Raw genomic sequence first — 13494 nt, forward strand, 5'->3', positions numbered from 1 at the left:
TCTAAAGCTACCTAAACTTTCCATTCTGCTCTCTGAAATGCCAGTCCCATAGGTAAAAAAACTTCTTTTTTTGTTTGTTTTTTGTTGTTGTTGTTGTTTTTCTTTTGGTTTTTTATTTTTTTTACTTTATTTAATTTATTTAATATATTTAGTTTTCAGCATTGATTTTCACAAGAGTTTGAATTACAAATTTTCTCCCCATTTCTACCCTCCCCCCCACTCCAAGATGGCATATATTCTGGTTGCCCTGTTCCCCAGTCAACCCTCCTTTCTGTCACCCCACTCCGCTCCCATCCCCTTTTCCCTTCCTTTCTTGTAGGGCAAGATAAATTTCTACATCCCATTGCCTGTGTATCTTATTTTCTAGTTGCATGCAAAAACTTTTTTTTTGTTTTTGAACATCTGTTTTTAAAACTTTGAGTTCCAAATTCTCTTCCCTCTTCCCTTCCCACCCACCCTCCCTAAGAAGTCAAGCAATTCAACATAGGCCACATGTGTATCATTATGTATAATCCTTCCACAATACTCATGTTGTGAAAGACTAACTATATTTTGCTCCTTCCCGACCCATTCCCCTTTATTGAATTTTCTCCCTTGACCCTGTCCCCTTTCAAAAGTGTTTGTTTTTGATTACCTCCACCCCCATCTGCCCTCCCCTCCATCTTCCCCCCCTTTTTTATCTTCTTCCCTCTTCTTTCCTGTGGGGTAAGATACCCAATTGAGTATGTATGGTCTTCCCTCCTCAGGCCAAATTTGATGAGCGCAAGATTCACTTATTCCCCCCTCACCTGCCCTCTCCCCTTCTCCCACAGAACTACTTCCTCTTGCCACCCTTATGCGAGATAATCCACCCCATTCTATCTCTCCCTATCTCCCTCTCTCAATATATTCCTCTCTCATCCCTTAATTTCATTTTATTTCTTTTAGATATCTTCCCTTCATCTTCAACTCACCCTGTGTCTGCTCTCTCTCTCTTTGTGTGTGTGTGTGTGTGTATAAATATATATATATATATATATATATATATATATATATATAAAATACACATACACATATACATACATACCCTTTCACTTATATATATATATATACACACACACACACACACACATACATATATATATACATATACATGTACATGTACATATATATATATATATATGCATATTCCCTTCAGCTACCCTAATACTGAGGTCTCATGAATCATACATGTCATCTTTCCATGTAGGAATGAAAACAAAACAGTTCAACTTTAGTAAGTCCCTTGCAGTTTCTTTTTCTTGTTCTTTTTCTTGATTACTTTTTCATGCTTATCTTGATTCTTGTGTTTGAAAGTCAGATTTTCTATTCAGCTCTGGTCTTTTCACTGAGAAAGCTTGAAAGTCCTCTATTTTATTAAAAGTCCATATTCTGCCTTGGATCATGATACTCAGTTTTGCTGGGTAGGTGATTCTAGGTTTTAATCCTAGCTCCATTGACCTCCGGAATATCGTATTCCAAACCCTTCTATCTCTTAATGTAGAAGCTGTCAGATCTTGGGTTATTCTGATTGGGTTTCCACAATACTCAAATTGTTTCTTTCTGGGTGCTTGCAGTATTTTCTCCTTGATCTGGGAGCTCTGGAATTTGGTGACAATATTGCTAGGAGATTTCTTTTTGGGATCTATTTGAGGAGGCCATCGGTGGATTCTTTCAATTTCTATTTTGCCCTGTGGCTCTAGAATATCAGGGCAGTTCTCCTTGATAATTTCTTGAAAGATGATATCTAGGCTCTTTTTTTGATCATGGCTTTCAGGTAGTCCAATAATTTTTAAATGATCTCTCCTGGTTCTATTTTCCAGGTCAGTGTTTTTTCCAATGAGATATTTGACATTGTCTTCCATTTTTTCATTCCTTTGGTTCTGTCTTGATTTCTCATCAAGTCACTAGCTTCCACTTGCTCCAATGTAATTTTTAAGGTAGTATTTTCTTCAGTGGTCTTTTGGACCTCCTTTTCCATTTGGCTAATTCTGCCTTTCAAGGCATTCTTCTCCTCATTGGCTTTTTCGAGCTCTTTTGCCATTTGAGTTAGTCTATTTTTTAAGGTGTTGTTTTCTTCAGTATACTTTTCAGTATTTTTTGGGGGTCTCCTTTAGCAAGTCATTGACTTGTTTTTCATGGTTTTCTTGCATCCTTCTCATTTCTCTTCCCAATTTTTCCTCTACTTCTCTAACTTGCTTTTCCAAATCCTTTTTGAGCTCTTCCATGGCCTGAGACCAGTTCATGTTTTTCTTGGAGGCTTTTGTTGTAGGCTCTTTGACTTTGTTGACTTTTTCTGGCTGTATGTTTTGGTCTTCTTCGTCACCAAAGAAAGATTCCAAAGTCTGAGACTGAATCTGGGTGGGTTTTCGCTGCCTGGCCATGTTCCCAGCCTATTTACTTGACCCTTGAGTTTTTCAGTGGGGTATGACTGCTTGTAGAGTAAAGAGTACTTTGTTCCAAACTTGGAGGGATGCGCTATTGACTTCAGAGCTATTACAGCCAGCTTTGCCACCCACACCAGCACTCCTCCTTTCCCAAAAACCCCCAACCCAGACTGGACTTAGATCTTCAGCAGGCTCTGCACTCCTGCTTTGATCAGCCACTTAATTCCTCCCACCAGGTGGGCCTGGGGCTGGAAGCAACTGCAGCTGTTGTTCTGTAGCTGCCCCACCTCCTCTGCCCCTGGGGCGGTGGCTGAACCATGAACTCTTATCACCCTGTCCCCAGCAGCTTTTCACACTAACCTTCTCTGTTGTCTTTGGTGTTTGTGGGTTGAGAAGTCTGGTAACTGCTGCAGCTCACTGATTCAGGGCACACTCTGCCTGGCTCCTGGTCTGGTTGGTCCATGCGCCCCTCGCCAGGCTGTGCTCCACTCTGCTCCCAGCTTCCAGCTCCGTGCATGATACACCTCACCCATTAACCATCCAGGCTGTCATGGGCTGGATCCCTGCTTCTCTTTGCTATTTTGTGGGTTCTGCAGTTCTTCTCTATTGTGTTTGGTGTTTGTGGTTTGAGAAGTCTGGCAACTGCCACAGCTCAACGATTCAGGGCGCTAGGGCCCACTCCGCCCAGCTGCTGGTCTGGCTGGTCCGCGCGGCCCCCGCTGGGCTCTGCTCCGCTCTGATCCCAGCTTCCTGTGTGATGCACCTCACCCAGTAACCATCCAGGCTGTCCTGGGCAGTTTCCCCGCTTCCCTCTACTATTTTGTGGGTTCTGCAGTTCTAGAATTGGTTCAGAGCCATTTTTTATAGGTTTTTGGAGGGACTTGGTGGGGAGCTCATGCTAGTCCCTGCTTTCCAGCCACCATCTTGGCTCTGCCAGGTAACAAAACTTCTAATTAACTCTCTACGGTCTGGCTTCTGACCTCATCATTCAATCAAAACTGCACTCTCCAGAATTACTAATGATCTCTTAATTGCCAAATCTAATGGATTTTTCTCAGTCTTCATCTTCAGCTTTTTCGAGCCTTTGACATTATCAATCAGCTTCTCCTCTCTGATACTCTGTTTTCATGATTCAACTTTACCTTTTTCTCCTCCTGGCTTTTGGATTTCTCTGTATCCTTTGCTGGATCTTCATCCATGTCATGCCAGCTAACGGTGTCCTTCAAGCCTCTGTCCTGGGCCCTCTTCTTTTCTCCCTCTATACCTGAGAGAGATCACTTGGTGATAACAGCTCTCATAATTTCAATTATCATTTCTATACAGGTAATTCTCAGATGTACTTGTACAGCTCTATCTCTCTCCTGACCTTGGGTCTTGTATCTCTAATTGCTCATAACTACTCATTTTGAGTTGGATATCTTGTAGACATCTTAACTTAGCTTGTCCAAAACTGAACTCATTCGCTTTTCCCCCAAACCTTTTCTTCTTCCTAACTTCCATTTTACTGTCAAGGGCATTGCCATCATCCAAATCATCCTTTATTCTTCACTCTTTCTTCCCCCCCTTCCCCCATTTTCAGTTGGTTGTCAAATTCTTCTATTTTATTTTCATGGCATCTCTTCTGTGTACCCCACTGCAACCACTCTAGCGCAAGCCATTATCACCTTACACTTGGACTATTGCAGTAACCTGTTGATTGGTCTCCCTGCCTCATATCTTTCTTCATTCCAGTCTGTCTTCCACTCAGCTATCAAATTGATCTTCCTAAAGCACATATGTGACCATGTTACACCCTATTCAATAAACTCCAATGATTCCCTATTATCTTCAGGTTCAAATATAAAATCTTTTGTTTTGCCTTTTTGCTCTGCTTTGTTTTGTCCTTTATAACCTGGCCCTTTCCTACCTTTCCCGTCTTTTCACACCTTACTCCTTTTCATGTTCTGTGTGATCCAGTGACACTGGCTTCCTGGCTGTTTCTCACATAAAGACATTTCTGTCTTCCCACTTTTCACTGACCATTCTTCATTACTGGAATGCTTTTTGTCTTCATCTCTAGGTCTTGGCTTTCTTCAAGTCTCAGTTAAAGTCCTACCTTCTACAGGAAGCCTTTCCTAGTCCTTCTTAATCTTAGTTCCTTCCCTCTGAGACAGCACTCCTCCCACCCGATTTATCCTGTTTATATTCTTGATAGTTCGTGTTTGAGGCAGGGGGAATAATTAGGGGGCACCAGGTGGTGGGGTGGGTATCTTATCCTTTGGAGCTGAAACCAGGCAGAGCAGCAGAGGCAGAGTGAAGTGATTAGAAAAAGTCCAGTTTCTGCCTTTTAGAAAGGAAAGCATTGGGAGGAGTTTAGTATTTCACCCTCCAGACCTTCAATTAGAGGGAGAGGACACTGAGGGATGTGATATCAATCAAGGTTTGAGTTAGCAGGATGGTGGTGAGTTTAGAAGTAATGAGCTTAACCTGGGAAGGGCATCTTGTTTCATGGAGGGAAACTAGGCAGAGCAGCAGATGCAGACTGGAGTTAGCTGAAAATTTGATCCATAGTAAGTACTTAATAAACGGCATATAACTTAGAGATTTTTAAATGAGCAACATGACTCATCTTGGCTATTGTTTGGAAGATTAAAAATAGAATAATTGTTTATAATTAAGTGAGAAAAGTATTGTAATCAAGAATATAACATCATAGAATTTACTTTGCTAATATTGATATATAATACACTTTAATGATTTATGGTAATTGCCACATGATTTTCACAAATGTATGATGATGTATGTTGTAAATCTATTTGTGATCCAACTGAGTCAATCTGCTATTCGTTTTGGTTTTTTTAAGTATTTGTTTTTATTCAGTTATTTGCAATTGTAAAAAATAAGAAATAACAAGTTTTGTTAATGTAATGGAGATTATTATTCACATTATGTTTTGGAAGGTAACATGACAAAGAGGCAAGAAGCAATAGTTCTGATCTGCTTTTTCCATTGTGGTAATGTCTATAATGTTATTTCGTTATATACGATATACCAAGTGTATTTGTTTACATAAAAGTTATGTCTTTTAAAAAATTGTGTGCCATTGCGCTAAACTCTAAACCCCTTCACCACCCCAGAACAGGGATTATGTATTGGTCATTTTTGTATCCTTCACAGCCCAGGCCTCATTATATTTACTCTTTCAGAGCTCTTTATTTGGGTACATTTTTTGTTCCTTAATTCTGTATGCTTATATTTGCTGAAAACTGAGGCACTTCAACTGAACAGACATTTATGAAGGCCCTGCTTTGTGCAAGGCACTCTTCAAAGTGCAAACACCAAAATCAGTTTTCCATTGCTCCTTGGGATTCACGTTACTGTCAGCCTTGCAGAGGAATGTCTCCTCTAGTTCATTTTAAATCTGGCTCTGTAATTCTTTCTGTGGAGTGGCCCCATAAAATCTAGAAATGAACCTTACCTAGCTTCAGAGCTATCTGTCATGGAAAGAAGTGTGGCCCATGATAGATTGTGAAATGATCTTTGTAATTTCCATTTTGGTGTTGAGCTCATTGAAAATAGATGGAACCTACATGTGTTACAGGGCCGCACTTAGTTGGTACAGTGGCTAGAGTATCTGGCCTGAAGTCAGGAATACTCATCTCCTTGAGCTGAAATTTGGCCTTAGATACTTATTACCTGTGTGACCTTGGGCAAGTCACTTAGCTCTGTTTGCCTCAGTTCCTCATCTGTAAAATGAGCTGGAAAAGGAAATGAAAAACCACCCCAGTATCTTTGCCAAGCAAACCCAAAAATGGCATCACAAAGGTTTGGACACAGCTCAAAATGACTCAACAACAACAAAGATATCTTACTTGCTGAGGTGGGGGTCGGGCTAGGGTGTCAAAATGTTGTTCTACTGATTGACTCTTTATGTAATCTTCTATGCCTGACAATAAGCAGACTTTTGTAGGATGCATTTGCTTACACTTCCAAAAGAGGGCAAGAAATTCAAATGACTATTTCTCATTAACATTAACCAGATATGCTGAGATCCAGAATATTCCATCCTTACTCCTGTTGGTTAAACAAAAGGAATTTTACATTTCAAAGATGGCTTACAATGTAATTCAGTCAGTACTTGAGCACTCACAGGGCATATGACCCATTTGTAAGTTAATGTTGTCAAATTATATGTCACACCAGATATTGGATTGGACAGTAACCTGTAAGTAATAAGATGATGTATAAAGTTTGTTCATTGAACTTGAGGCAGCTTGATAGGGTATAGGTTGTATCAGTAGTCAGGGAACATAAAAATCCTGGTGCCTCGCACTGGATGACAGTTTGATAGGATATAATATATACCTGATGTTTTAGAGATGTAGGCCCTGATGAAGGAAAAGGTCTGTAATGTGAAGATCTGAAGAATTGAGAACATCATTTTTTTTTTTCATTTGTCAGGGTCTGTTTGGGTAAAAACTCAGAGGTAGGAGGAAAGAAGGGCGAGGCAACATGGTAATTTCATTTGAATAAATAATTATAGAGTAGATTTTATCAAGAGCACATAGAAGGAACGGATGTAGGTTTTATAGTGGCTAGAAGGCCTTGAAGGTCATAATCCTAAGGTCGTGTATAATTTGAAAGGTAATGTAGTATCCCTATAGGGCTATAAGAGATATTGTTTTTTTTTTGTTATAAATTTATTTATTACTTACATATAATCATAATATTAGTATAACTGTCAGATTATTGGAGATTTGTTAGTTTTGGCTAAATACTAACATAAATAAAATACTTCACAATTTAGGAACATTCGACTTTAAAAGTGTCTCATATAATAAAAGGTTAAGGAGCTTGCCCAAAATCACACAGGTGATGAATGCAAGAACTAGAAAACCGAAGTCTCTTGACTCAATTAAATGAAGCTGTCTTACAAAATATAATAATAACTATGAGAAATATGCATATATACATCTATATGTGCATTTGTGTACATATCTTTAAGATATGGAGAGCATGGGGCAGCCCTGGGATCAGGAGGACCTGAGTTCAAATGTGGCCTCAGACACTTGACACAATAGCTGTGTGAGCTTGGGCAAGTCACTTAACCCCAATTGCCCTGCCTTCTCCTCTCTCCCCCACCCAAAAAAACCCCCAAACAAAAACAACCAAACCAAAGATGTGGAAAGCACTTTACAAAAATTATCAGTTAGAAAACCTTAAGCTCCTATTACGTACCAGGCATTGTTTTAAGTGTTAGGAATACAATGAGAAGTGAAAGGGTACCTGCCTTTAAGGAGTTTATGGTCTCATAGAGAGATAGGTATAAAAGTGCTAAAGATATGCTTCAATCAAGAAAAAGGAAAGCTATAGGTTTTTAAGTGAAATTAGATATAGTAAGACCCAGTATTATCACTCCATAAAGCCGAGGAAAGTGCCAAGAAGTTCCCATCTGTATTTCCATACTATTTCTATTTACCTTTTAATTCTCCTCTTAATTAAAGCTGCTTTTTCTCAGGTACTATCATTTAAAGGGAAAAACAAACCTAAAGTCTCATTCAATTGTTTGGTTTTTTATCACTAGTATTATAACTGTATTTTTCTCTACAAACTTCAGCTATGATACAGGTTAAGTATACTTCCTTGGGTTAACTTGGGAACTTATACAACATTTATAACATTGAGTGAATTGGCAAGTGTGTTCTGTGTTCCAAACTGACTTAACAAGAACAATTATAACACAATACTTCTGTATTGTGCCTAGATAAATATTGAGAAATGCAAATGTGAGTAAAGAGAAAATTCTGCTGGTGTTTAGCCTGGATGGCAGAATTGTAGATTTAATAGATAAATAGATTTTCCAAAGGGGTGTCTTCCATAGTCTTAAAGGATAAATTTAATAATCATAAGATCCAGCCTACTGTATCCTTGTTCCTCATTTTTTTTAGATACATTGATTTGATTTAATATTTTAATTTTGTACTCTCATCATTCAGAATTTACGAGTTGTAAAGAATTATTCCAATTTTAATATAGAACATATATGTGTATATAAATGCATTTCTAAAGTGGAAATAGCATCTACTTGTTTTGAGGACTAAAGGAGCTAATGTGTAAAATGCTTCACAAACCTTAAAGGGCTATATAAATGCTATTATTGTTATCATTACTACTATTATTATATGAACTTATATATTTATATAATAAGCAAGATTTGTTCCATGCCTAAGTTATTTTTTTGATTGTTAGCTACATGCCAGTCATTTACTAAAAGCTGACTGACTACTGGCCCTACAAGAGTTATAAATTCCTTTTTTTATTTGTCATTTTATAACAAAAGAATAGTTTAGGTACTGGGAGAATCTTGCCCTAAATATACAAACTGCATTTGGTTGATTAATAATCAGATTCCTACTTAAAATTCATTTTAAAGAAAAGCTAGACTAGCAGAATTTTGCTTAGATTCTCGGTAATTGCCTGATTTCTTAAGCACTTCTGTGTTGCATTTGAAATTTCAGCAGCCTCAGTAGATATGCTCCCTTTTAAAAATTTTAAATAGCTGCATGGTCATGTTAAACACTGGCCAAATATAATGGTATGTGTCTAAGTCTATTCTCAAAGTTCACACTAAGTCACCCTATTAACAGCTGTTATATATGGTCCATATATAAGCTCCATTGACCTCTGGAAGATCATATTCCAAGGCCTTCCATCCCTTAATGTAGAAGTTGCTAGATCTTGTGTTATCCTGATTGTGTTTTCACAATACTCAAATTGTTTCTTTCTGGATGCTTGCAGTATTTTCACCTTGAATTTGGTGACAATATTCCTAGGAGTTTTCTTTTTGGGATCTTTTTCAGGAGGTGATTGGTGGATTCTTTCAATTTCTATTTTATCAGAATATCAGGGCAGTTTTCCTTGATAATTTCTTGAAAGATGATATCTAGGCTTTTTTTTTTTTTAATCATGGCTTTCAAGTAGTCCAGTAATTTTTAAATTATCTCTCCTGGATCTGTTTTCCAGGTCATTGGTTTTCCAATGAGATATTTCACATTGTCTTCCATTTTTTCATTCCTTTGGTTCTGTTTTACAATATCTTGATTTCTCATAAAGCCACTAGCTTCTACTTGCTCCAATGTAATTTTTAAGGTAGTATTTTCTTCAGTGGTCTTTTGGACTGCCTTTTCCATTTGTCTAATTCTGCCTTTCAAGGCATTCTTCTCCTCATTGGCTTTTTGGAGCTCTTTTGCCATTTGAGTTTACTTTTTAAGGTGTGAATTCCTTCAGTATTTTTTTATGGGTTTTTTTTTTTTTGGCAAGGCAATTGGGGTTAAGTAACTTGCCCAGGGTCACACAGCTAGTACACGTGTCAAGTGTCTGAGACTGGATTTGAACTCAGGTCCTCCTGACTCCAACCTTCAGTATTTTTTTGAGTCTCCTTTAGCAAGTCATTGACTTGTTTTTCATGATTTTCTTGCATCACTCTCATGTGTCTTCCCAATTATTCTTTCATTTCTCTTACTTGCTTTTCCAAGTCCTTTTTGAGCTCTTCCATGGCCTGAGACCAATTCATATTTTTCTTGGAGGCTTTTGATGTAGGCTCTTTGACTTTGTTGACTTCTTCTTGCTGTATGTTTTGATCTTCTTTGTCACCAAAAAAAGATTTTAGAGTCTGAGTCTCAGTCTGCATCCTTTTTTGCTGCCTGACTATGTTCCCAGCCAACTACTTGACCTTTGAGCTTTTTGTCAGGGTATGACTGCTTGTAGAGTAGAGAGTACTTTGTCCCAAGCTTGAGGGGCTTCCCTGCTGTTTTCAGAGCTACTTCTACTCCATTGTCACAGCAAGCTCTGCCACAGCACTGCTCCTCCTCCTGCAAGAACTGCCAACCAAGATTGTGACCCAGATCCAAGCAGGGCAAAGTAAGCTCTGCATGCCCACTCTGGTCCGCCACTTGATTCTTCCCGCTGTGAGAGCCAGGGACTCTGGAAGCAGCTGAGGCTGGAGCTCCACTGCCGCACCACCTCCGCCACCCCCAGTGCTGGGGCCAGACTGCTCTCTAACCCTATCTAGCAGTTTACCCACTAACCTGCTACTTGGTCTTTGGTGTTTGTCGGTTGAGAAGTCTGGTAACTGCCAGAGATCAATGATTCATGGCCCTTAGGCCTGATCCAGCTGGTTGACTCCTGGTCTGGTCTGTCCTGGGGCTGTCCACTCTGGACTGCGTTCTGCTCCCAATACCATGTGATAGACCCTTTCCAGCGACCATCCAGGCTGGGCTGGAGACTGGCTTCCCTCTGCTATTTTGTGGGTTCTGCAGCTCTAGAATTTGTTCAGAGCCATTTCTTACTGGTGTTTGGAGGGATTTGGGGGAGAGCTTAAGCGAGTCCCTGTTTTCCAGCCACCATCTTGGCCCCACACCACCCACCCTTGATATTCTTGACCTCTTGTTCTTCCAGTTGAATTTTCTTATTATTTTTTCTAGCTCTCTAAAATAATGTTTTTTTTAGTTTGATTGGTAGGGCACTGAATAAGAAAATTAATATTGGCAGAATTTTCATTTTTATTATATTGGTTCTTCCTGCCATGAGAAATTAATATTTCTCCAGTTGTTTAAATCTGACTTTATTTCTGTGAAAAGTATTTTGTACTTTTGCTCATAAGATTCCTGAGTTTGTCTTGGCATGTAGATTCTCAAATATTTCATATTATGTACAGTTTTTAAAATGGAATTTTTCTATCTCTTAATGTTGGACTTTGTTGATAATATATCGAAATGTTGAGATTTCTGTGGGTTTATTTTATATTTTTCAACTTTGCTAAAGTTGTTATTTCAACTAATTTTTAGTTGATTTTCTAGGATTCTCCAAGCATACCATCGTATCATCTGCAAAGAGTGATAATTTTGTTTCCTCACTGTCTATTCCACGTCCTTCAATTTATTTTTCTTCTCTTATTACTGTAACTACAATTTTTTGGGTAATACTGCTTTTGTCAAAAGCTTTTTCTGCATTTATTTAGATAATCATGTAGTTCTTGTTGGTTTTGTTAATTATATGGTCAGTTATGCTGATAGTTTCCTAATGATGAACCAGCCCTGCATTGCTGGTATAAATCTCACATGGTTATAGTGTAAATTTTCTTCCATTTCCTTACATTGCCAGATTTATTGGCATATAATTGTGCAGAATTGCTCCTAATAATTTCTTAAATTTCATCTTCATTGGTGGTTCATTCACACTTTTCATTTTTGATACTGGTAATTTGGTTTTCTTAAATCTAATTAACCAATGTTTTATCTATTTTATTGATTTTCATAAAACCATCTCCTAGTTTTATTAGTTCAATGTTTTTCTTAATTTCAGTTTTATTAATCTCTCCTTTGATTTTCATGATTCCCAATTTGATATTTAATTGGAGAGTTTTAGTTCATTCTTTTTCTAATATTTTTTACTTGCATGCCCAATCTATCGATCTACTCTTTTTCTATTTTGTTGTTGTAAGTGTTTAGAGATAATGACTTTTCCCCTACGTACTGCTTTGGTGGCTTCCCATAAATTTTGGTATGTTGTCTCTTTGTTGTCATGCTCTTCAATAACATTTCGGATTGTTTCCAGATTCATGCTTTCACCCACTCTTTGTTTAGGACTAGATTATTTAATTTCCAATTGTTTTTCAATATATATTTCCACACCTCTTTATTGAATGTAATTTTTATTGCATTATGATCTCAAAAAGATGCATTTAATATTTCTGAAGCTTTTTGTTATGAGGTTTTTATGCCCTAATACATCATCAGTGTTTACGCAGTTGCCATGCAAAAGATATATTCCCCTCTATTTGCATATGATTTTCTCCAGAGGTATATCTAACTTTTCTAAAATTTGATTCTTATTTCTGGATTTTTAGATTTATCTAGTTCTGAAAGGGGCAATTTGAGGCCAGATAAATCTAAAAACCCAGGTTCTTTTGATCTGCTTTACTAAGGAAAGCAACTTTAAGGGGTTAAGAAGCTTAGTTTAATTCAGCATACAAATACCATTCACTTAGTTCAGGAGGAAAAGCCAGCACCCTGAACTTCACAGCAAATCCAAAAAATTATAAACATCAACAGACAGGCCAAATACAATTCATAGTTACCAACATCAAAGTTCAACCTGGTAGCACATAACAAGGGCTGGCCCAGATTCACATGCGCCACCACTGCTGTGGGTCAGAGGTCTGAAAAAGAGAAAGCCAACCCCTGGTTTTAAATCTTTTTCAGGGTCAAGGGTGAGTCACACATGTGACTCACTCATGTGACCTAAAATTGTCACAAAGATGTGACCTAAACCCACATGGTCTAAAAGCCTCTGATGTCACAAACATGTCACTCAAACCCATGTAAACTAGGCTTTCCCTTGCAGCAAGAAGGTCACTAAGGCCTCCTAATTTAATCAAGGAAATAAAGGCCGAACTCTTCAAGGGCACTTGATTGAACTAAGTGCTAAGAGCCCATTTTGATTGCCCATACAACTATCTATTTTTTTCTTTAACTCAGTTAACTTTTCTTTTAAAATTTTGGATGCTATCTCAGTGCATATATGTTTAGTATTCTATTCATTCTCTATAGTACCTTTTAGCAAAATGAAGTTTCCCTGCTTATTTCTTTTTATTAGATTTATTTTTGCTTTTTCTTTGTTTAGATCATGATTGCTACCCCTGCTTTTTTTATTTCAGGTGAAACATAATAGATTCTGCTCCAGTCTCTTACCTTTTCTCTGTGTGTGTCTCTGACTCTAGTGTCTTTCATGTATACAACGTATTGTAGAATTTTGATTTTGAATCCACTTTGCTATCTGTTTCAGTTTTATGGGTGAGTTCATCCCATTCACATTTATGTTTCCTGTTTATTTCCCTGTATCCTATTTTTCCCCTATCTGTCTTTGTCTCTCTGTCTCTCTCACTCTTTCTATCCCCTCCCCTTTTCTCTCCTTCTCCTTTTCAACTTGTCCCTCCTCAAAAATCTTTTCCCTTCAAACAACCACTTTCCTATTCAGCCTTACCACCATCTTCTGTTACCCTTTTTCACTCCTATTGCCTGCATAATAGGATACATTTCTGTACCCTACT

General features: G+C 38.0%; 1 protein-coding gene across 1 annotated transcript in view; it reads left to right on the plus strand.

Moving 5' to 3' along the window:
• ASXL3 (ASXL transcriptional regulator 3) overlaps nt 1–13494 on the plus strand; it is a 229573-nt gene that overhangs the window by 111310 nt on the left and 104769 nt on the right. The window lies entirely within an intron of this gene.

Source organism: Trichosurus vulpecula, chromosome 1 (genome assembly GCF_011100635.1).
Source record: "Trichosurus vulpecula isolate mTriVul1 chromosome 1, mTriVul1.pri, whole genome shotgun sequence".
Classification (NCBI taxonomy): domain Eukaryota; kingdom Metazoa; phylum Chordata; class Mammalia; order Diprotodontia; family Phalangeridae; genus Trichosurus; species Trichosurus vulpecula.